Below are 26,269 nucleotides of genomic sequence, written 5' to 3' on the forward strand. Positions count from 1 at the left end.
GCTGCAGCTTCATTTATCAATATAGTTAAATGTACTGCATATTGGACATTGTTTCAGTGTACTTTTGCTCAAATGGATTTTGAAAAATGTGGGATTTTTCTTTCAATTTTATAAAGTGTGATTTCATCTTTCAGCTCTGACATCATCATGAAATACATGAGTTGGCCTGTCCAGACATTGTGCTAGTTTGTCAGAGAGAAAGAAAGGGGGAAGAGAGGGCTAGAATTTTTTGTTAAAAGAGCAGATACCTTTTTCTTCTTTCAGTCCCAGATGGATATCTCTCATCTATTTTCTCTTAAGTAGTCCCTGATTTCCCCATTTCACAAAACAATTTTTTGCATATGCAATTCATAATTATAGCTTATCTTTTCTATGATAGAGCATCCACTTCTGAGAGGAAGGTTTTCCCATACAAAAGCCCACAATTCTGCATTTTTTACTCCTTTAAAAAAATTCAGTGATTCCAGCTATCCTGTTACAGAAACAGAAATATTCTATCAATTTGGGCCTACAGGAAAGATGGAGAGGGACTCTATCAGGGAGTGTAAAGATAGGACCAGTAACTACTTTAAACTAAAAGAGGTTAGTATCTAATCTAAAAGGTTTAGATTAGATACTAGGAAGAGATTCTTTACTCTTAGTGTTGTGAGGCACTGGAACAGATTGTCCAGAGAAGTTGTGGGTGCCCCATCCCTGGAAGTGTTCAAGGCCAGGCTGGATGGGGCTTTGGGCAACCTGAGCTAGTGGGAGGTGTCCCTGCCCATGGCAGGGGGATTGGAACTAGATGATCTTTAAGGTCCCTTCCAACACAAACCATTCTATGATTATGTTTCTCTATGTGAACTTTTTGGAGTTTCTGTCCAAAAACCACCCAAAGTAATTGTGTATCACTTTCAAAATTAAACAGTTGTAGAGATACTACAGCAATACTTCTAAGACTGCTGTATCATGGCCGTGTGCAGCTACTGAACATGAAAGTGTCTGCCACGGCTCTCACAAGTTGGAGCTTGTGCTTTTCATACTATGCCTTTTGGATGGCCATCAATTTAGAAATTTTTACCATCATAAACATGGCAAACAAGGTCAGCTTTAGCTGTTTCTGGACTGATATATTTTGTATACTTAGACACTCATCTTTTAAATGTTCTAATTTCCTTCATCTGGCTAGAAGAATCACTTCATTTCTTTCTGGTTCAGCTACAGAGCTGGGAAAGCTCTGCCTTCATTATTTTTTTGAGGCATGGAAAGGCTGTTCTGTAGAATTTTCAGTCTCATTATATTTTCAGTGGGTTTAATGGGGGTCCTTAGGCTATTGCAGGTTGTAGCCTCCATTGGTATTCATTAAAATTGCCATTTTTTCTGGTGGTCCACTTTTTTCAAAGAGATGTTTCAATGTCTTTTCTACTCCTCAGTTGTCTGTGGTCAGTTTCCGTGTCATATGTCTACTTGGGCATTCTGTCCCCACCTCTGCTTGACCTATTTTGCCTCTTGACAACTCAAAGAATACGACTGTGTTTGGAAGGTATACATTCATATACAAGACAGTACACTGTTGCTCTGATGAGTACTGAAAAAAATACAGAAAGACCTTAAATTGTATGGCTCCCCAGCTATTAAAAGACATGATATCTAATACCAGTTTACTACAGAGGGGACTTTCAAAATTGTTTGAACTCTCTGTGGTTTATCCCCTTCGTGTCTTTGGTTTTCAAATGTGTGAAGAATTTTGTCATCTTAAGTTTCTTCTCTCCATACGTCCGTTCTCATGCTTCCTATGACATCTGGTCAGTGTATAGTGCTCATAGTGCCATATTTGACATCTACAGAGTAGTTCAGATTATTCATTAAATGTGGGTGTAGTTTTTGAGAAGTTAAATTTTATTTTTGGACTTCTGTGGGTCTAATGTTCTCTTTTGTTTTACTGGCTGAAATGAAATCAAATACATACTTATAAAAGAGTAGACTGATCTAGTAAGGAGTAAAAGCAAACAATTTTTCCCCTTAATTTTAATCCTGTCAGGTATGAAGTTGCTAGTTTAAGGAACATTTCCTTTAATAAGGAACTGAAGTATCTATTCAGTCTGTGCTATCACTAGGTAGGTAAATGAAGAATTGCAATGAACTGGTGTGAGTCTAGGAAGCTAATAAACATACTTTCATCTCTTTAAGATTATGAGTGGTACTAGTACAAGAGAAAAAGACATCTGGGAAAGGTGGCTGGCAAATCTTGTTGTTGCTAAATTTTTAGGTTAATATTGAAAGAACCATACAGATTGTATTTTTAAAGAAGCCCAAATAGACTATCCATCAGTGAAAGGACACAGGGGACTGCTCCAAAACCTACTGAGCGGCTTCTGTTGAAATCCACTGAAGCGTTTTGGATTAGGTGGAAAGATAAGTCATCTGTAAGAAGGAGGTTTGCCTTCTTCTCAACATAGTGTCCTATTATTGATTGGCTTGAAGGGTTTCCTGTTCAGATGAGGACTGTGTTTTTGCAGATTTTGTTTACGCAACAATAAATATTGCAATTATGTCTTCATTCTTCATGAATATTCATTCCAGAGAGAACAATGTGCAATCCACATTTAAAACTTGAGTGCAAAAAATGTTTATTCCAGATAGCGTATGCATTTATGAAGTTTTCCGTCTTTTACTTCTAATGGATTTTCAAAGACTGTGGCATTAGTCATTGACAATTAATATCTGGTGGCCAAATTGCATGTGTGCTGGCTTTCTTCTGGTGATTACTGGGGCACTAAAAAATAAAAATAAATAAAACCCTCACATACATTTCTCTGCCAACCATTATCTCTGGTCATGTTTTCTTTGTTTGTTCATGAGATCCATAAACATGTAATAACTTTTTCTCCCCTTTGAATATTGTTTCTAATGACCAGGTTGATAGAAAGGCCGGCTAGGATATTTAGTGCGGTCAGGATATTTTTTATTACTTAGCTCTTCATCTGAGAAAGATAAGTAATGGCAGATTCTTATTCCTTTCCTGGGACGGCAAATATGCCCCATTTTGCCACTTTAATTGTTAGGCATCGTTATTACAAATACAGCAGGCTGTGTTTCCATTTGAAAAAGTCAATAAGAAAAATTTTTAAAGGTTTGCTGGGGGGAAAGGTAAAACAAATATTTAAGTAATACCCAGTTTTGCAAAAGAAATACCTGTGTTCTCGTGGTGGTTTCACACTGATAAGTAGCTAAGCCCTACCATGCTAATCCCAAACTTCCCTTCCTCGAAAGGACAGAGAGAGAAAATTCAATGGGAAAAAAAAAAAAAAAAAAGTCTTGGGCTGAAATAAAGACAGGGAGATCACTCACCAGTTACCGTTACAGGCAAAACAGTCTCAGTGTAAGAGAGGTTAATATAATTTATTGCCTATTGATAACAGACTAGAGCAGTGAGAACAAAAAGAAACTAAAAAGCACCTTCACCTCACCCACCCGCTTCTACCTCCTCCCCCTGAGCAGCACAGGGGAATGGGAAGTGGGGGCTGCAGACAGTCCATAATGCTCCGTCTCTGCCATTCCTTCTTCTTCACTCTCTGCCCCTGCTCCACATGGGGTCCCTTCCACGGGATGCTATCCTTCCTGAACTGATCCTGCGTCAGCTTCTCACAGGCAACAGCTCTTCAAGAACTGCTCCAACGTGGGTCCATAGCACAGGATCCATGCATCAGGAGCAAACTGCTCCAGTACGGGTCCCCCACAAGCAGCAGCTCCCCCCCCCCCCCCCCAATATCATCTGCTCCTGCGTAGGCTCCTCTCCACGGGCTGCAGAAAGTTGTTTCTCACTCTTCTCTCCCAGCTGCTGTTGCACAGCAGTTTTTTTTTTCCCCTTTCTTAAGTCTGGTCTCCCAGAGGCACAACCAGCATCGCTTAGTGGCTCAGTTCTGGCCAGCAGTGGATCCCTTTGGAGGCCACTGGAACTGGCTCCTATCTGACATGGGGCAGTTTCTGTGCTCTTCTTACAGAGGCCACCCCTGCAGCCTTCTACTAAAACCTTGCCACTTAAGCCCCTGTATAGTTCCCCAAAAGAAGACTTGCCTTAAAAAGTTAATTATACTCCATATTCCTGTTGCATGTGCAATGTTGTTGAAATAAAGACTTTGCACGTATTTCAGAGTGCATTCACAGTTGCTAGTATGGTCAATGCTTATACTTCAGAAAAATGTGAGGGTAGGCATGCTAATCTCATGTCCTATTGACCTAATCTACCTGTTCATACCATTCTAATCACCATAATTTCTGAGCCGCTGATTCTCTGTTTTGCTATCCTTCTCTCCTTATGTATGCAGATATCCCACTGATGTTGCTGTAGGGAGCTATATAAGGAGAGAAGAATACTGAAATTCATTATAATCATGTGCAACTGAGAGGAGATGTTTGAAATGGGAATATTGCCCTTTCAGCTTGTGCATTGCCTTTCATATGGCTCAGTGCCCATCAGCTGAAAATTTGTATAGACTTCTGCTTAATTTAAGGTTGAAATAATGACACCATGGACTTGATCCTTCTGAGAACTGAGTCTCAGCTCATTTTTTAATCATTATGCATGCCTAAATACTAGTTTATCTTTGCATACATTCGTGCACATAGAATTTTGTAACACCAAGAAAAGCAAGATAGGCTTTTAAACTGGTTGAAGGAATGGTGGATTTCTTCTTGCAGTTTCTCCTTCTATGCAATGTATTCCCGTCATTGTAAATCACTGAGTTTAATGCCAGAGACATATTTTCTCCACAAACTTAAAGCATTGCTTTTGGGAATTTCTCATCAAAGGAGCTGAACTATAAGGATAACTGTGATCAGTTGTTCCTAAACTGCATAGCTTGTACAATGTGGACTGTTGTCATGCTGTGATGAGAGTCCCTGATGAGAGATGACAAATTCCTTACTACTGTTAAAATTAAAATAATATATGGCTAACACTGAATTGAAATAAAAGTAGAATACCTAACTTAGCTTGCATTTTACAGAATGGTGCTAGTGTCATGGGCTTTATCCTAGTTTTAAGTTGTGTTCTTCTTTGTAAAGTTCTTTGACATAAAAAAAAAAATAAAAATAAAAATCTTGGAAGATAAACAAAGCCTACTCAAACTTTCTGTACAAGAATAATACACTAGGCTTCTATAAAAACAAGTCTCTACACATGCCTTCAGGCATGCTCAATCTTTATAGTTTTTGTGGACTTCAGTCAAAACTAGGAAAGTATAGTCCTACAAAAGGTGTTATTACATGTCTGGAAGGCTAGCTGTAGCTTTTTGGTCTAAACATATGTGTGGTAGTGACCAGAAAAAGTAGAGATATAGAATCATAGAATGATTGGGTTGGAAGAGACCCTTCAAGATTATCTAGTTCCAACCCCTCTGCCATGAGTTGTGACACCTTCCACTAGAACAGGTTGCCCAAAACCCTATCCAACCTGGCCTTAAACACTTCCAGGGATTGGGCATCCACAGCTTCTCTGGAGAACTTGTTCCAGCATCTCACCACCCTCATAGTGAAGTATTTCTTCCTTATATCTAATCCAAATCTAACCTCTTTTAGTTTAAAGCCATTACCCCTTGTCCTATCACTGCAGCCCCTGACAAAGTGTCCCTCCCCAGCTTTTCTGTAGGCCCCCTACAGATTTTAGAAGGTTGTTATAAAGTCTCCCTGGAGCCTTCTCTTCTCCAGGCTGAACAACCCCAACTCCCTCAGCCTTTCTTCACAGGAGAGGTGCTCCAGCCTTCTGATCATCCTCATGGCCCTTCCCTGGACTCGCTCCAACAGGTCCATGTCCTTCTTATCTTGGAAGCCCTAGAGCTGAATGTAGTGCTCCAGGTGGGATCTCACAAGAGCGGAATAGAGGGGGAGAATCACCTCCTTTGACCTGCTGCTCTTGCTTCTTTTGATGCAGCCCAAGATACAGCTTTCTTTCCACATTGAGGAAAACTATATCTGTAGTTTTATAGCTGCTTTTATTCCTGAACAAATGAAACCTGTTTTTCATTCTATCTTACCTACCATTCAAATTGTTTTAAAAAATAATAAATACATTATTAAGTAAATTAAAGTTATTTCTCTATAACAGAATGTTAGAATTAGAATTGAATTAGAATAAGAATAGAATTAGAATTAGAATTAGAATTAGAATTAGAATTAGAATTAGAATTAGAATTAGAATTAGAATTAGAATTAGAATTAGAATTAATTAGAATTAGAATTTTAGAATTAGAATTAGAATTAGAATTAGAATTAGAATTAGAATTAGAATTAGAATTAGAATTAGAATTAGAATTAGAATTAGAATTCTGGAGATTTTATATTGCAAGTCCAAAGCTGAAAGTAAGTTGTGCATTGTGCTAAACAGAGATAATAAGTTCATAGTTTACAGATAGTGAAGAAAACAAAGTAAGAACATAAGGTCTTCTCTACTGGCTGGGAATAGCTCTCTGCCTAACCTGTGTCCTGTGTCTAAGTACTGCTTGGAGCAGATGGTTGGGAAAAGACTACAAGAAACCAAGCAGGCATAATCTTCTCCCTCTCACACCTTCCTACTTACTATTTCTCAGCATCTTAAAGCAATCGTGAGCTGGAAGATGCCTAAGGATCAATGTGTTTAACTATCCTTTATGAATGTGTTTAATTCCTTTCTAGGTCCATTTAAGCTCTCCTCTTTCACAGCCTTCTAAGTTAATGAGATCCACAATTCAGTTATGTGTTCTGCGGAAAAAAAAAAAAAAAAAAAGTTTCTTTGTTAGATATGTGCTTGCTGATTATTTCACTATTAGGTGTTATTAATTGTGCTTATTTTATCATGAAAAACACTAATAATTACCTTTACATTTAATCCATACCATTACTAACTATATATACTATTATCAAATCTGTTTATGTGATATCTGTCCAGTAGGAGAATCCCAGTTCATTAAATCTGCCTTTGCAATCACAACCTCTTACAAGCCTCTGATGACAGAGACTGTCCTCCTCTGCACTTCTGCTAGCTCTGCTATGTGCTTTTCAGGTGGGATGGCCAGAACTACAGGCAATACTCAAGATGGGAGTGCGCTGTTGATGGCATAATGATGCTTTCTGTTTTAGTCTCAGTTCCTTTCCTGAAATTGCTAATGTTCTGTTTGCTTTTTGTACACTGCTGGGCTTAAGCAGGTGTCTTGAAGATCTTTTCCCTGGGTGGTAATAACTACTTTAGAGCCTTTCATTACATATGTATGTGTATGCACAGTTAGGGTTATTTTTCCCAATGTGCATTTCTTTGCATTTATGGAGATTAAAATTCATCTGCCATTTTATCAGTCAGTATTATGAGATTGTTCTTCAGCTTCTCACAGGCTGCTTTAATTTGATTATCCAGAATAAGCTTTCAAAGGCTTGAATCAGTTTCTCGGAATCAGGAAGGTGACCTCAGAATCATAAGATCTTAAAAAGGAATGTGTGGCAATTTTTATTTACCTTTGATTTACCTGATCCTTTGAGATAACTATTTGCATACTTTTATCCACCAGTGAAATTGACTGAAACTATGCTAAAAAGAAATCCAGAAAGGCAGTTAATATAGTCATCTTATTTCTGAAATGGCAGCTTTAGGAAAGCATGGTAACAGCAGCTCAGTTTAATTAGCTGAATTGAATTACTATGCAGAAATGAAACCAGCTGGCCCAACATAGCAACATCAAAGTGGGATGTTGAAATCCAAGGCTGGACACCACGGGCTCTTCGTAGCTGTAGGCACCTCCAAAGGGTGTTTTATCTCACCTTAGTTTTTATGCTTAGACAGACAGATTTACCTTCTGACACCCTTGTCCTCCCAGTCAGTTGAGAGGGGATCAGTGGGGATTGACCCTGAGTGGGAATAACACCAATACCTTTGAAGTATGTCAGAAGCTTCACACGTTGTTTTTGGCAAGCACCAGGGAAGGTCTTCCCATTCATAGGTCCTGAGGCATTTAACCAGGGCAGGAGAAATTTGCTCAGTGTGGGGGCAAATTGGCCAGATGCATCAACCATGACAGCCACTGCCTGCCTTTTCTTCACGAGACACAAGCTTTTTACACTTGTCCTTTATCTCTACTCTGCTGCAACCTCCTGTTGATGTCATGCTACTAAAGAGCTCTGTAGGAGGTGGACAACAGGCAAATTAGTTAGGGAAAAGCCTGCTGGCTTCCCTTCCATGCCTTGAGATTACTTTCAAGACTCTGTTGGGTGTCTTGTTCCTAAAGGCAATACGGTTATTCTGGGATAGAGCTCTAGATTCAATACTGTGTTTGATGCCTTTAAGCCACTGTAGATAACGGGGAAATTTTGTAAAATATATAAATATAATTTATATATATATATAAATATATATATATAAAAATATAATTAAAATAATGTTTCAGGAAATATTTTATTCATCTCGGAACTTTCGAAGAACTTTTCATGAAAAGTTAAAACTGGGGCTAAATTTAAGCTAACTTAAGCTAACTAATACGTTTTTAAATGTGAAGAATGAATGCTGTATTAACATTGAAAGTGTTAAACTGTTCTTCAAGATTAAAAAAATGAAGAATTACAGGAAAAAAAAAAAAAGTTGTAGCTTTAGAAATTTAGCTACTGTGTGATACCTCTAGAGTAAACTTCAGAAAGTAGTGAGAAAAAGAACAAAAGAAAACTTTGTATTAAAGGAACTTTTTAAGCAGAAATGGTAATGTGTAATTGCAACTTGCTGCCCCGGTACATGATTTCTTTTGGCTTATTAGGAGTATAGACACAAATTCAGATTCGTTTGTGATAGAAAAGCATCACACTTCAGCAAAACTCTCCTATAGCTTAGTAAACTGCAGGACACTGCATCTGGGAGTTTCTGAATAATTTATCTGAAGTAATGAGTATTATCATGTGATGCTGTATCAAAGCAACTGCTCGAGTGAAAGCCAGCTGGGTACAGCCGTTGTATATCAAATAGTTGCTTGAGTTGTCTCTCTGGAAAAATTAGAGAACATAATGAGCAAAATTAGAAAACCTGGGGAGCAGCCTCCATGGATACCCATTTGCAAGGAGTAATTTGATTAGTGTAAATCTGTAAAAGTTCATTGTTTACAAAGCTTGCTAGCATTATAAGAGAAACGCACGTCTACATACATACGCACACCTACTTATACAACATAGACATGAAATACACAAAGTGCGAGATGAGTACTAGGTGTACTTATTTTTCTATATCAGCTTTATGAAACACTAATAGAGTATTTGCACAGAATCTAAAAGGCATTCATTTAACGACCAACAGAAGCTTTTGGTTTGAGTTTCCCAAAATGCTGTATTTAGTCTCAATAAAAGTAGATGCTTCAAAACCAAGATCCAGGGGAGGCTGACAAAACACATCTGCTAAGGGAAAAAAGCACAGATCTGTTAAGTATTAGATTGATGCTTTTATGAGGCATGTATATTTAAAGTGCCATTTGTGCCCACTCTGCACAATATTGATGAAGAATAGACAGTCACGAAGTGCAGAACTGAGAGAGAAGTACAGAGCTTCTGAATTTTCAGTGGAGTCTGTGGAGGCTGCAGCTCATCTGCATCTCTCAAGATCAAGTCCTGCTCTCAACATTATGACTGGTTTTACTAGCCTGCCTCCTATTAAATCTACTATCTGAATGGTTTAACGATGAAGTCACTTATGACAACTTTTGGATCCATGGTTTAATATCATAGAAATAATTTGATGACATATTTATATCAGTGGCTTTTGTAGCTATGTGTTTTTTTTTTTCTTACAGACATGTAAGAAATACTGCTTCATCAGGTTGTCATTAGCCTGGCAAAAATGAAGCCATTGATTAGAGGCATGAACTGAATAGCTTGAAAGCTAAATTACCAATTGGGGATTCCCGAATGGCCAAGAGCACAGCATGTCTGCTCTTAGCAAAACTCTGCATTGCAGTGGGGAACTCCCCAAAGGATGCATTATCTTCTGATGTTGACCTTAAATAAAGACATGGGCATCATTGTTGTTTGAAGGAAATAAATCAGAAGGCTTTTGTTTTCAATAACAGATTCAAAGTGTACTAACGCAAATAAGATCCCAAATCAAAAAAGTCTATAGCAGTTTAGAGTGACAGACCTATTTCTTTGACATATTTAGGTACATTTCTGTAGTGTATGAAAGCAAGAAAATTATTCTACTAAAGTACATGGAATGTAAATATTGCAGCATTATTCTATAATATAGAAATTTGAAAGTTATAATAACCAAAAAATTATGATGTATATTCCACTAATGCTTTTGTTTCTTTTTATGCAGTGATGTTTTATAAAAATATGCTTTTCAAACTGGTAGTGTGCTTTGGCAAACATTAAGAATGACAAAGTGGAATCTTTAGTTATCCAAATTCAAAGACCTATTGTTATTCCATTTAAATTCACTCTGCTAAGAATGTAATGTAAACATCAAATGTGTATTGGAATGTTCTTATCATATATTGAATTTCTGTAGCTAGGCAATGTTTTTTCTAATGGGATAAATACTAGTCCTGAGCTTAAATGTGAAATGGTCCCTGAACATATATGTACAGAGATGCACATCATCAGTACATCAGCTTGTTTACCAGTTAGTGGAGAAAGGTAAAATAAAAATAAATAAATAATAATAATAAAAACACTACAATTAATAGAAGCAATTTACTATATTTGCAGACTGAAGAAAGTATTTTATACTGTTCTTTCTCTTTACTTTGTACATTATGAAGGTCAATTGAGACAAAATGAAAAGGACAAAACTGATCTCTATTACAAAATTTAATCTGTGCTACAGATTTTGGATGGCTACAGGAATATATATTTATGTATCAAGGCCCAGAGCACTGTGATTTCATAGAATTTCAGATTATTAATTATTATAGTTACATTGCTAAATCTGTGATGAAAAAACAGAGCTTTCATTTAGCATCATGAATCTCATCCATTTTACCCTTTAAAGGAACTTACACCTACTAGCCGTGATTAGCACATTCTGGTACCAAAACTTTCACTGAAACCCTCAAGTTTATTTCTCGAGTTGCTAGTCAGCGTACCTGGATATGGTTCAATGAGGCCATCTGAGAAAATGCTTCAGCAACAGTTTCAGACATATTGCCCCAACAAACACAAAACACTCTTCTAACTTCATATTTACAGAAGGAGAGATTGGCAAATTGTTCTGCAGCACTTCTTTTACCAAATACCACTTAATTTGCAGAGAACCACTGCAGTGGTTGCCTCTCAAGGAGCTTTTGCCTGTTTCATTTTCCTCCCTGACCAGTTTATCCCACAAGTATTACCTGGTACCACCCTTCTGCCCTTAAAACTGAATTCTGAGTATGAGAAGTACTCTCTGCTTCCCACTCCCTCACGTGGCGAGGCAAGGTAAAACAAAGATAAAATTTAGTCCCCGCTGACTGCTGGAATTATTAGTGTTAAATACTTTATCACTACTGGGCTGAAAATTGAGTTATTTATTATCAATTGGAATGCCATTCTGGAGTTCCACTACAGTTAGCACCGAGCTACTTTCATTATAAAATCAATTTCCTGGAGATGCCTATCTCCACTGGTTTAATATATACCAGATTGAAAGTTGGCATAGAAGTGCTGGTGCTCTTCCAGGGTAGAAGCACTGACTACTGAAGAGGAGGTGTAGTTAAAATATGAAAAAGCAATAGATTTTTCACGTGTCAGACTGGCTAGCATTCTCCAAGTTTAAAAGACAAGGCTCAGCTATTTCTGTACTTAAAAGTCCCCATTCCCACTTTATCTGTACAGGACACAGCTGCCATTCCATCCTGTCAGTCTTTCAAGAAGTACCTCCTGTACTTTCAAGTAGTTCCAACCACCCTTTCTCTCATCTCTCAGTGGACTTTCAATGGATGTTTTCACAAGGATCTACTCTAGGCACCAGCTTCAGTAACCTTCACTACACCAATGCTGAGGAGATGGAGGAGGAAAGCTCAAACTTGCCTAGTGGTGGTACAACCAGGATGGTTGATGTGGGTTTCTTGGCTCAAGAGGGACTCGTTTGCCTGGAGAGATCTATGACTTCAGGCACTCACTGTGGCACAGGAGGGAGGTGTTGTGCCCAGCTCCAGACTGCAGGGTTTGTGGGCTGCCAGCACGGCCATGCAGAGCTCAGCGGGCTCAACCGCTCTGCAGTAATGACAGGGTCACCTGCATCCTTCAGATTTCAGACCAGTCAATCCCCGCAGTAACTGAGAACATAAAACTTATTCAACGTAGAGAAGTTTACGGCTGCCCTTGCTTATACTCTGGCAATGTCACTGCTATCATAAGGTTACAGGAACAACGAGGGCACTACATCATGCTATTAATATGTCTGGGTTGGGGCCATTCTAAGAGGATTTCGCAGCTTTCACAGTTTTATGTGCCTACAGATACTCTTAGTCATGGATTTATTATGATATTTTTTTCTCTTTAAGTCTTAGATATATCTTCAGAAATGGGGTTTAAACCTGTCTTTCTTGAGGTAATTTAGCATGTATAAAACAAAAGAACAACAACAGCAAAATCCCTCCTTCTTGACTAGAGGGCTACTTCAAATGATTTTGAATTGTTTATCAGCCTTACAGCCTTCTTTTACCTCTGTTTTATTCATCCTATTTCCCTCTCCTTGTCTCACTTCATCCCTGCCCCTTAAGTGATCTTAACACCTGCTAAAAATGTCAAACCGATAACTCTGCAGATACTGGCTCTCTCTTTATCAGACTTCAAAGATGTTGTTAATTCAGGAGTAAGCAATGTCAGTCCTAGATCACATTATCTGTCACAGACTTCTCCAAGGACCCTGTTTAGAGAAGGAAAATCTATACAACATGTTCTTTATCTTCCTCAATGGTGGCTGCTGAAATATTTGTAGATTGACCACGGATGATGAATTAGCAGGTAACAGGTATATGTTAATGTGCATAATGTCATCGTGTCAGAGGCTCTGTGTTTGCTGGCATATGGACTATTAGCCACTTACAATCATGCTTATTTGGTATTTGGACAGATAAGCCCAACATAAATGCATCACTGAAAATACAAAACTGAAGGCCTCAAACGCAGAGCTAATGAGAAAAAAAAAATCCAGACAGATTGAGAAAGGAAGGAAACAGTACAAGTTTTGTGTATAATATATTAAATTCCACCCGATCGATTGATCGATCTATCTATTTATTAAGGTTTCTTTTTCTGACCATATTTATTTTATCTAGGCATTTGCCCACTGTCACTCTTACGAGTTCCAAACTCAAGGCCCCTAGTTCTTCAGTCTACCTTTGGGTCTCTGCAGGCAGGTACCTGTGCCCGTACAAGCACAAGCCGTTTTCATTACTCTGTCTGCATGCTTCACTGGCAGGGCTGGAGCTGGTTGTCAATCCCTTTCAATGTGTTTAAAGTGAGGACAAAAGGCAAGGGACTGGGTGTCAAATCAGACCTTCACAGCGTCACTTGGTTTTACGTGGCAAAGCCTCCCTCAACATCTCCCTCTCAAAGTCATCCGTTTGACTTTCTTTCCCCTTTAGGAAAGGATATTATCTAGCACGGATGAAAAGGATGACTCCCAGAGAAATACTTTCTGCATTTTTTAATACCCTGGTCTCCCTTGGTGGCCGTAGGATTTCCTCTGAGTGCTCCACTGGCGGGGTTCCACATCTAACACTCATCATGCATCTCCACATGACAGAAGTGCTACCACGTGAAGAAAAGCCCAAGGCCTATACTGCCTTTTGCAAGGACTTTCATACTTTTGTCTGTATATAAATTGTACTGTTCTCTCAGCAGTTACTTGCTCCCGTAGATGCTGTTGTTTTTCTTATCAGGTTCCTCAGAAGCAGGCTGTCTTCACCAGAAAGACAGTTATAAAGCACTTCTGTATAGGAGAAGGCTGCATGCTCACAGTGTTGGGCTTATACAGAGGTCTTCCACTTAATGGAGCAGAGAAAAACCTAGAGGATGAACTTACCTCTGCTTGCTCCCAGTTCTGTAGTTTCAAGAAAATTGTTTGGGTTTAGGTTTTCTAAAATTAACAAAAATGTTATCATTGTTTATCAGGCTAACCACTCTAATTTCAATATTTTCCCCTTCCAAAAAAATAAAACCTACTCCTCTACATGAGGATAATCCTTCCCAGCTCCTTTTATTTCCTGAAATGCCTATTCAAAATGATCTCTGTATAAAAGGCAAATATCAGCTTAGAAGTTTTAAACATCAGATCAGGAATCCACCATCTTTTTGAGTCAACTGTTCAGGCACTGAAAGCTAGCAGTTGCAGAGCAGATATAATTACATATTTTTAAACTTATCACTTGGCAATTGACATAAGAGAGTCATCTGTTTGGCTATTACATAATGGCACATTCAAGCTCTTAAACTTTCAGTCATTTAGACATTTTCATTTATATGTTTTCAGTTACAATGTTGATAATGAATACAGAAATCTTTGCAAAAGTTTGCTGGGTGATTTAAGGAAAAAAAAAATCTATGCCTGTATTTTAACTTCGTTTCTAAATTTTTATTTTGCATCAGTTTAATTCTGCCCATCTTTCATTGGGCAGGTCTGCTCTGCTGTCTACATATAGCTACTCTTAAACATCCAGTCCTACCTTGAGCTCAGTCCTGCCAGCTCTTGCAAGTGCTCACAACCCAAGGAATGGCCTGAGCCCACACATTCTTGTATGACCGTAAATGCCAAATGAATCTTGCTGACATTGTCAGATGTCAACTTTGGGGTGATTTAGCTGTAGAATCTCCAAAATGTTTGTGATATCACAAATTCCACTATTCAGCAATTTCTGTTTCAAAATTGTCACTTACACTTGGGTTACTCACTAAATGATCAGCTTTTAGTAACCTCCTCTCAGCTGAAGGAGGACGCTAACTGCAAATTTAGCTGAAGATAAGAACAGGTTAGTTTATATTTTGGCATTGAAAATTTACTTTAAGTAATGCACAGCCATTTTGTAGGTCTCTACTACATTAACTTACTTAGGTGGATGAAACGTAAAGATAAGCAGATTTCTAAACTGTAATTCACCTATTCCAGGTGGCGCAATTAATCCTATTCCCTGCTGAAGATGATCACAGTTAACTTGTTTAACTTTGCACGTGCATGGGGGAAATAAGCAACCAGCAGAGTCATGTCTGAAGCCGGTGCACAAGAAAACATCTGACTGTACCTTGTACATAGATCATCAGAAATACCCAGTGATTTATTCTTCGCAGAGTAAAAATACAACTAAATATAGCTCAGGCTGCCCCACAGTTGGCCAGGGTTTCACTTTCCAGAGAGAAAGAAATTCAACAGATAACTGAAAAAGGCATCCTGGCATAAGCAAAGGATTATATTAAGTGGACAGTCAGTGGAGGATTTGACTCCTCTGACCCAGACTTGCAGCATAGACCTGTCCTTAAACACTGTGGTGAGGAAATATGAAGATTTTTGAAGACCTAGTCTTTTATACTAGCTTTCTTATTGTAGTGAACATTAACTCGGTGGCTTAATGTTCATTTGAATGCATATTACAATGCATAGTCGAGCATTTTTTATTAAATAATTTAACATCATTTTTCCGGTATGCCACTTGCAGCTGGCACTTTTGCAGTACCTTTTATTTTTCAGACATCTTTTAGTGAATCATCAGATAAAGCAGCTGTGACGGTTTTCTATTAATTATATCTCTACTAAAGTCTAATGAAAATATGACTTTCAAGGGAAAGTCTCCAATACTGCCCAAGTAGTGGCAGTTAAACTACCACTACCTGGTAGTTGAATTGGTAGGTGATTAAATATTTGTATAGATACTCACATAGTTGTAGTAACCTCTAATATTATTTATGAATAATTCGCCACTGGGATTAGAATGAAGAAAAGCAATGGAGTTTTTAATTAGTACCTCTTTGATGCACATTTACACTGTGCCAATCACAGGCAATCCAAAATCATCAACATGTGTGTCATGGCCTTTCACTTGATTTAAGCCATGTAGGACTACTGCATTTCAAATACAGGAAGTAGAAGCCACACTACGTATTCTATCTACTGCCATTAATAAAAAATGAAGTGAAAATACCCAGTGAGAGTCTAGATGTCTTTTAAGATAACAAAAAGTGAGTGGCATGAAAGTTGAAACCAGCTATTTTATTTAATCTAGAACCAGAAATTGAAATCAGAATGCAATACATAAATGCATAAATGCATTCATAATTTCATATCACAACTCTTCATAGTCTCATGACTCTCCTAAATCCCTGATTAAAGGAGACTTGTGTAAAGGTCAGATACAAGCAATCTGGGGACACGTTATTAATCTAAACCCCAGACCCTCCCTGTTGGCTGAGGCCAGAGAGGCCTTGCAAGCTGCATCCACCAGAAGGGGGCATCAATGAGAGGAGTTTAATTATGCAGATGCTTGCCCAGAAGACTGCTGGTTCTCAGGGGGAATTCCCAGGACTGAATGCAGAGCTCGGTAGGTTTCTATTACAAACTCATTCAGGGGTAGATAGATAAAAACTTATGTTAGGGAGGAAGTCCTGTTTCATTGATTAGTAGAACTTTTTCAACATCTGTTTATATTATTTTGACCTTTTTTAAACGAAATGGAAACTTTTCAATTTTCTCATTGAAAAGAGCAGCAAGTACTGTCTGCAGTAAGCATAGACAGAACATTTCTGTCAGCTTTGTGATTTTTCTGTCAGTTTCTTCATCTTATTGCTGGTATGCCACAATGCTGACAGCTTTTATTCTTTGAACAAAGCCTAGCAAGGAAGTTTCTGTTGAGATTTGATTATTCCTATCAGTGACACAGATGGGGACTGTTCCCACTTACTTCTGATTCTGTAACAGTGCTCCCAAAACTGTCACCCTTCACCCTGTTGAGTGTTTTTCAGACACCAGATATTTTCTGGGGGCTGGCAGAATTCCAGAGAAAAAGCTATGCTCCTGCTGAAATCCTCAACAGAAGTCCCATGTAATTCAGCTGTAGTGCATTTGAACATAGATTTGTGGTTGCCACAAATACAAAATACTCCTGTACTTTATATCCACTCCCCTCACCCCCCCCACCCCGAAGAACTACAAAAATGAGCTTCATTATGGTTACATTTAGAACCCATTTCTCTTTAAATGTTATCTTTACTAAGTGCTTCAAAATCCACATCTATGAATTTCCTTGACTTTGCTATTTCTCCTAGAGTGAAAAGAGGGAATTAGTGTTGCAGATTTACAGCCACCAAATTTAATGTTTCCCAAGAAAGAATATGTCTTCTACTTCTTTTCTTAGATGAACAGATGCTTAATGATGGCTTTTAGTATGCTGAAATGGTCTAAAACACTCATTGTTCACCTCACCTCACCTAGCCTAACTGGGTGTGCAAGCCCATCTCTGCACTCTTCTGTGAACTTGAATCTGGCATGGACTGACATGTTGCTCTTGCATGTCAAATAGAGTTTTTGGCAATCTAAATAGGTCCTGCCTTCTTTCTGTAAGTGTACTGCAAAGAAATTTCTACGACCAATAGTAGTGGATTTTTCTCCTTGTCCTTTACCTCAGTAAATATCAAGGGATCCCTATGGCAATACATCTGAAATGATTGGCAACGAATAAAGCTAAGATATATTTCCTCATATACATGACACCTACTGCTGAGTAAGATGGAATGAAGGAAATTGGGATGGTGGAAAATGGGATGGAAGGATAGATAAACAAAGATAGCAGGGACTGTCCAAAGCAAAGAAGAGAATGCAGATAAGCAGAAAACAACAGTAAAAGATTATGACTTGGTTTTGGGAAATAGCCACATCTTGTTCATACACGGAGGCACAAAACTTTCCCTTAAAGAGCTGATGACAAAGAACTTTTGTTGTTGTTGTTGTTGTTGTTGTTATTGTTATGATGACTACTAAAATACTGGATATTTAGTGGCAATGAAGGAAAACCAGGAAGGGAAAGTGTGTTCAAAGCAGGTTGTTTCAAAATTGACTATGCTGTAACTGGAAACAAGGCAAGACCTATCAGTCTTCCTGTGAATGATTACAGTTAGCAAAATCATTAGGTAAACTAAGTAGAGTTTGGGACATAGGTCAAAAACATAAATCCTTACTCCACCTCAGCTAATCTTTTTACCACTTACTACTGCTATCACAGTAAATGCAGTGAGAGGTTTGTCACACGTCCCGCTAACTGTTGCCATTGCTAGATTGAAAACTCTAATTAAAAAACAGGAGCACCACAAAACGTGACCATGCTCCTCCCAGTGAAATAACAAAGAAAAAGGGACAAAAGATTTATACTGATAGTTTGGCTTTGACCCCATCACAGTAGTGTCTCGAGAACAGACCTAGACAATAACTGTTGCCTAAAGAATTGCTGCCTGCTGGCATTAATATTTCTCCTTCTTTTCCAGAATGCTAGGGAATTCAGTGACAACAAATAAGCTTATAACTCTGCTGAGGTACCCCTCACCCCAAATCTCCAGGCAACTAAGAAAAGAAATCATGGCTATATATTTTATCTCCTTCCGTTTTAAGCTGTGCCTCAGTACACAATTTCTGCTCACTTTGTGTTTGAAATGTCATGAGACTGTCCTATAAAGAAATAAAAAGAAAATCTGTAAAGTTTACTATAGTCTTTTGTCCCCAACCCTTCTGATAGCACCCTATGAGGAATTAACCTCCATCTTCTGCAATTTACCAATATGAGCAATTCAAAATTGACTTTTCCGGGGAAATATGCATATGTACCCTCTTCCTTTGATCCTTGAAAGTTAATTGAAGAGACTTGATCCAGCAAGATTGCATAAATATATGATAACTTGTTCTAAATAACCTTTTGACCAGTTAGTTCCCTGTACTTCATAGTCTCCCAATACTTAGCATGGCTATAAGTGACTTCTGTTAGCTATTGTCACTGTATGAAACACAAATTTCGCTGAAACATGAGCTCCTTTCAGATAGGATCATGGGCATTGGACTTGTGGTTTTTTTCACCCCTAATATATAAACAGTAATTCATACCAAAATTAGAACTAATAGTAATCAAGACAATCACCATAGTGATTGCACGTGGTAAATACTGCTCCTTGCTACTAGATTTAGGACAAAATTATGCTCATGCATAATCCATTTCTATTCTTTCCAGTTGATTTCCTAGAACTAAGTAATCCTTAGATGTCTTTAAAGATTTCTAATATTTAAAATCATAACTTCTTATATTTTCCCTTTCAGACTGTATCTTCAACTAGGAAGCCATGATGAGTGTAAGGACCCCTTCATAGTTTCCTCTATATTTTTTCACTTGGGTGAAACAAAATGCAGACTGTAATAAAAGATGATAGTAAAGAATTACAAAAAGCATTTCTAAATGTTGGTACTGTGATGCTTTTAAAATAAGAAAGGCAACATTATTGCTAAAATTAGTTTTCTCTTTTACCACTCTTTGTGTTCTTTTCTATCTGAAATATTAATCCAGTCCTCTGTGTAGCTGCTATTAAACGTAACGTATGGATGCCATTTCCACATTCAACTCTGTTAACATTATAATACATGTTACATAGGCTGACTGGAGATGATGTATGTCCTTCTCCTCTGAAGTCTCAGAACCCCAAATCTAATCAAGTCACTGGAGTCCTAAGGGAAAGGCCAGAATCCATAATGCTAGGGCAAGGTGACGGCAGGAATTGTAAAAATGACAGTGTATTACTTAAAAGGCTTTTTTTTTTTATCAACTGTTAATACTTTCTAAAAGAAAATTTAGAGCACAGAAATTGAAGGACTTTCTCCAATTCAAAACATTTAAAGTAGACTTTCCATTATGATTCATTAAGGGTTCATGCTAGATTTTTGAAGTCTGCACAGAGGCTGCAAAGTAGAAGAAATCACCTCACCTTTATAGTCTGTCAGTCACTGAATAGGAACACTCTTGTTTACTTTCCTATAGGTCAATATAGAGATTCCAACTCTTAAAGGACTATGAGCATTGATGTCTGAACAAAGAATACTCAGGATGTTTTAGCAGCTTGAAGTATTCATCTTACCTTTTCTTCTACAGAATTGGCTTGATTTGGAGGGGGGAAAAGATATCTATCTACCAAAAAGAAACTGCTAATAATTCAACAACCAATTTTATTGCGTCTTTTCAGTCAATTATTGATGTTTTATTTTTTAATACTTAGCAATGCAAAGAGGAACTTTAAATTGGTAAAAGAAAAAAAAAACTTGAATAACAATGCTAAAACAGATGTAAACATTAATTTATGTATACCAAACCGAAGATAAACCTAATTCTCCATTTATGCAGGAAAGATTTTGGTTTTGATAAACAACAACAGAGATTTCTTGTTTTTCTCAGGATGTTTTAAAGATTAAATTACAGATATTTTAGGTTTGCATAACCAAGGTAATACATTGATAAGCTTGACAAAATTTAAGCTTATCCCACTGAAAATGATGATTTCATTCAAAATGTATTATCATTCTTATCTCAACCACCTTTTGCTGAGGTAGTTGGGAACTAATAGTTTGAACATTTTGATAATTAATTGAAAGTGACAGAATACATTCATTTTTTTTTTCGTTCTGTATGGCAGTTCAGATGCTCTTAGAGTTTTACTGTCCTCAGCAATATAGGGAAAGCAGATAGCTGCTGTATTAGCTGCTATAGCCTGTAGTTCTTCCTTGTCGGATTTCCTCTCTGGAGTAGAGCACCTTGAAACTCTCACTGAACACTGAGTAAGGAGATACTGACAATGCCAGGTGTCTTAAGTCACACTGTGTATTCAGCTCTAAGCACTCTGCACACAATATTAGATACTGCAGCCCTGAACTGCCTTTTTTTTTTTTTTTTAATTCTGCTTTTTGAATCTACTTCTCCATGCCTACACATATGAGACATTTAATAACCAACAATTCTAGGTTATTTAGCCATCACCACAAAGCAAAATTCATTTGGTATTTCTGTCCAGCATTTGTAACAACTCTTTTGCATATGAACATCAAAACCAGAAAATTTTTCATCTGAACTTTTGACTTGGATAAACCTAAGTTAATAGATCTTAAAGTGCACACAGTGGACTTCTTATAGAAGAATTCACCATAGGAGCAGAATAGGTATTTAAGAAAACCGTGTAAGTATTTGTTAAAAGCATTGGAGGTCTGATCTTCCTTGGGAAATACATAAGTGGAAATAATGCAGCAACAGAAAACATCTTTTCTTATAATGATCTAAAATCCAGGTGAACATTTATACCTATGGAAGCACCAGCTACTTTTTACCTTTGAAGAAATATTTCTGATTAACCATTCCAAACAGTGCAAATTAAACTATGAAAAAATGGATTTCCCTCTGTGGCAATTTTGGGTAAATCTGAGTTTAAATGGTGGTGTAAATCTATCTGGCTGTGCAGTCATAGGGATTTGTAGTATGTCAGGCTCTGGTCTCCAGTCTTACCATATAAATAAGGTCAATGGGAAATCTCTAACCTCGCTGCAGAAAGTGATTGTCATGATCTGTTAGAGGACACATATTTTTCAGGCATGTCTGACCCAACTGCTAAGCTCAATGGTGATACTTTGTCCTAAACTGTTCAAGAGATATGAGACTGTCCTTCACATGTCCCATAGCACTTATTGTGAGGGTAAGGGCATACCAAAGTGCTCAGATTCTGTCCAGAACACAGGCTGAAGAAATATTTTTTAAAAGAACTCTGCATCTTATAATGTTTTCAGTACTCCAGTCCTTCACTGAAAATTGAGGTTTCTTCAGGTCTGGCTCCAAAGAGAGTGGGATAACTGCTCAAGGGATGTCACTGGCTCCTAGCATGTGTTTGCTTCTCGTTCTTCCAAACTCCAAGGAGTGAATTTGAAATACCCGAAGAAAGCAACGTTCTGCTGTAAGGATGCACATTTGCCTTTCTGAGCCTCTTCTCACCCTCTCCTATATGCCTTTCCACCCCAAACTGAAATACTGTTAGCTCAATTATAGGCCTATGAGAAAGCTACTTACGTGTCAGGGGAAAACTGAATTCACTCAGCAAAGTATGTAAGATTTTTGCTAATGTTGTTTAGTGTTTTAGCAGTCTCTGTGACTTAGCCACAGCAGGAGACTCTGCCAATGTACAGTAAACAGGAGCTGATTGATTTTATAATCTCATGAGAGAGCCCTGCCTTAACATTTGACTAAAGCTTTCATTTCTTTTGCTGTGCTAAATCTACAAGCTATAGAGCAAACAGCATTCTAGTACTTCATATGTTTAAAAAAAGAAAATCTATTTCCATCTTCCAAAAGACAGAATCACAGGTGCAGAAGGTCAGTACAAGTTCCCTGGTGCGTGGTCGCACCGTGCTCTTGAAAAAGAACTTATTTATTTTTTTAGACGCAGTTGAGACAATTTTAGTGTCAGCTTACCTGTGACATGAACTGCATTTTCATTTGAGCAGGAACTTTCCTTTTACCTAATTGTATTTGTATGAACAGCAATAAATACTTTTTGTAAAAGAGAAAGAAAAAAAAAAAAAGGAAAACATTCTAGAGGTGTTAGAGGTTAATATAAAATTTTTGCCTTTACAATGAAGTCGAGATGTCCATAATGTGTTTTCAGTATGTTTAGAGCCTTCTCATATGCCCCTTGAGGTCAGTGAAATTCTCTCCTATGGCATGTGTCCAGAGCATAGAAAGGGAGTTCAGTTAAAGGCTGAGCCTTATGGACATTTGGTATTTTACAATTCACTCCTTTCAGTACTGTGCACCTTTGTAATGCCTTGTACTTAGCAGATAGTTGAGGGCTTTTTGCAGTGCTCTACTTTCCTATAACCTAGAATTTTTTTTGTGTGTTTATTTTTTTTTCCATTATTTACGGTGAGTTTAATGGAAATTAGGAGTCTTCAGAAAACCTACTAAGAATACCTTTCCAAAAACTGTCATTCTAGAAAACTGTTTTGGTTTCACGTTTCACGTTGAGGAAGCACTTACTTTATTCATCAGGAGCTGAGAGCAGTCCCAGCAGTCTCAGTGCTGGAGCAAGGAGCATCCATCCTGGTCCTGAGTCTTCAGGCATCCAGGCACGCCAGGCAGCCAGGCGTGTGCTGCAACCTGCACATTCCTCAGGAAGCACTGCTGTGGTGAAAAGCCAGTTTTCTTTAAATTAAATGGACTTTATGCCTTGGCAAAATTAAAAAATGATCCTAAGTCTCCTTTTTTTTTTTCTCCGGATTGCTTTCTGGTCCCCATGCCGTCTTTTGCAGTAAATTCCCAGTGCGGATTCTGCACACAGCCAATATTAATTTCAGTTCATTTTAGAATTCATGCAGAAGATGTGTCTTTGAAAGCTCTTACTAAATGTATACAACTCTTAAATTCACAGTAGAGTGTTTTTCAAAAGTAAACACCAAAACTTAGGCTATGTTACCAATCCTAGACCAATCTTTTTGTGTGTGAACTATGTGCTAATTGCCAGACACTCAGAACATAAAATTTTAGGTTAAATGGTTTAAGATATACCAAATCTTTAATTAACTAAAGATGGTTATAAACAGGATGTATTAGCCATCTTAAGCCATCAATAGCTGTGCTTTTTATTGTGCTCTTATCTATTCATCCCACTTCTTTACCCATGGTCTTCCTTCAAAATTAAGTCCTGTTAGCTCAGCCTGATCACTGAAGTTAGTTGTACCATCTTAAATGCCAGTAAAATATGATTATTTTACATTCTTATATATGTCCAAGTTCTTTGAAAGAAAATGAAGCTTCTAACAGTTTTAGCATTTTCTCTTAAGTGCTAGCATGTTTCAGGCATTTTACTGACAACAGAAAATGCTTGTCATTGCAGAAACTTAACATTGCAAGGTACTTTAAAAGAAAGATCATAGACTTTGAGCTAATTGACAGCTAAGTTATGGTCCAAAGATAGTATGTTTTTCTTTAACATTTAACAAAGATTTCACAGCTGCAATTGTGTTGAAAGCTAACATTAAATTCTTTAAAGTTCTAGTCAGCCTGTCAAGGGTTCAAAGCACTCACTAAAATGAAGTTTTAGCAACTGGGGTGCAGCTTCTCAGTTAATGTGTGTCCCATCTTTTTCTGTTGCCATTTGTGAGGCACAATGCTTTTGAAACCACTTTTATGCAGTTTGTCATAGAACTGAGGTACTTATATTAGTATTTTCTCTGCATATGTCAATTGTTTCCCTTTTCAGTCTTACACAGGAAGAAATGGTAATATAAGGAAGAAAATGAAATATCCTAGTTTAGGCTGTATTCTGCAAGTAAAATAAAACCTTGTAAATGGGTAATTGCAAGATAAAATCAGTTTTGTTTTACCCCCCTTTTTTCAGTGTCAGCTTCAATACTGTAAGAGAACAATATATATGTATGTATATATATATATCAGGCAGTTTTATGTCCTTAATCTTCAGGTTTTACTCCTCCAGGCTGTCATTACTCACTGATAGGCTGCTGCGTGCTGGACAAGTTGCATGATGTTCTGAGGTACTGATTTTGATAAGGCAAAATTAGTCTCATTTGCTCCATGCTTAGCAAATCTCTGGTATATTGGAAAAGCAGCATTTATTTCTTCAGAATCATTTTTCTGTGCCCTAGAATTGAGGATGCAGGATCCCAAGAGAGGATAATTCCCTTCAGAGCTAAGTTCATGTCAGCTTTCCCTTCAGAGAGGTGGATGAATTTTAATTGGGTGCACCTGGGACTGCCCCCAGCCCACCAGTGAGTCTCTTTGCTAACTTCCAACTCAGGCAGGGTCAAGTCTCCACAGCTGTGGAGTTGCACTGGATCCTTTGAGAAAGTGTCAGTTGAGATTTCATAAATATAGCTTGAGAAAGAGTGCCTCCTTCTCCACATTTACAGGTTTATCAAAGCTCCATCTGAAGTACTAATGTAAAACACTGCAGATACTGAAATGTAGAATGGGAAATAGTTACGTAACCTTTTATCTATTGAAGTTAGGCCACACACACACACACGCAAAAAAAAAAAACTTTAAAAACTTCCAAGATGATCCTTTGTGTGTGTGTATGTGTTGTTCTATACATATCCAAAAATAGTTGCCAAAAGAGTTATGAACATCAAATCCACTGTGCCACTCTCCCAGTCCCCTGGGTATCCTCTGCCCCATGGTATCATGTTGGGTTCATCAATCAAATTATTCCTTCTTAGAGATATCTGGACACATGCCAGTGAACCCAGAGTAACCAGAAGCTGTTTTTCCAATGCCTATTTTGTATTCCAGATTTGCAAACAGGTGGATTAATTATGGTTCTTAATCCTTCCCATGGTACTGTTAGATTTTAAGGGAAAGATACATTATTACTCTAAAATTTTTAGATTTGCCTTAGTTTATAAAAAAAGGAAGGGACTGGTTTTCTTTGAAAGCAATACTGTTGAATGTATGGTTCTGGTTATCCTTCAGAATTCCTGCAAAGTCTGTGATCATTTACAGGAATAAAGTTCGATCTCATCTCTTTGTCCTTCAGACAGTCTTGGGACCTCACATCACTCCTCTAATACATTAGTAACCTTCTCCACCCAGATCTCACTCACACATCAATAATTATCTGCCATCTAGAAATCCAGTACCCCGCAGGAGGCTTGTGTCACTTTTGAGAGCATGTCTGAGTGAGAAAGGAAAACAGAATCATGTCTGACTGTTTGCCAAGAAGGCAGAGGAAAGTGATATTGCTGGGTGCTTGGTGGAGTGAGGCTGGAGGGCATGGAACATCAGACGAGGTTAGCTACGGTGCCCTGAACTCAAGGTCAAACAGAAAGCAAGATCACAATTAGTTCTTCTGCCAAGTGTTTTTTTTTAACACTTTCAGTTCATAATATTTTAAGAGAAAGATGTCATCAGATGCGAAAAACTGAGTCACAGAGCAATGTCAGGTACTAGAGTAAAATTTATCCACCAACATCCCTCTTATATGATGCCTTCCTCAATGACTAGCTGGAAAGGGCATTTTGGGGAAAATCACCGTGCCTTGAAAGGTAGGGATGGCATCAATTAAGTAGGAATGCAACTCTGAGGTTCAGCCTAAAAAAGGCTGCAGAAATGCTCAAGCTTTATCAAGGATGTCTAATTAATATTTGTTGTTCTTGATGTTAATAATATCTATCTTGGCACTGGATGCTTATAATATCTCTGTCTAGCTTCATCTGATCTCTGTCTCTCATCAGATCTCTATTGAGACAGCCTTTGACAGAAACCCACTAAAGTTATTCCATAACATGAAAGTCTGCATCTCA

The 26,269-nt window shown here is 37.8% G+C and overlaps 1 protein-coding gene across 16 annotated transcripts in view; it reads left to right on the top strand.

The window, feature by feature from the left end:
- Positions 1 to 26,269, top strand: part of MAGI2 (membrane associated guanylate kinase, WW and PDZ domain containing 2) — a 771,534-nt gene that overhangs the window by 540,120 nt on the left and 205,145 nt on the right. The window lies entirely within an intron of this gene.

This window comes from Anser cygnoides, chromosome 1, assembly GCF_040182565.1.
Source record: "Anser cygnoides isolate HZ-2024a breed goose chromosome 1, Taihu_goose_T2T_genome, whole genome shotgun sequence".
NCBI lineage: Eukaryota > Metazoa > Chordata > Aves > Anseriformes > Anatidae > Anser > Anser cygnoides.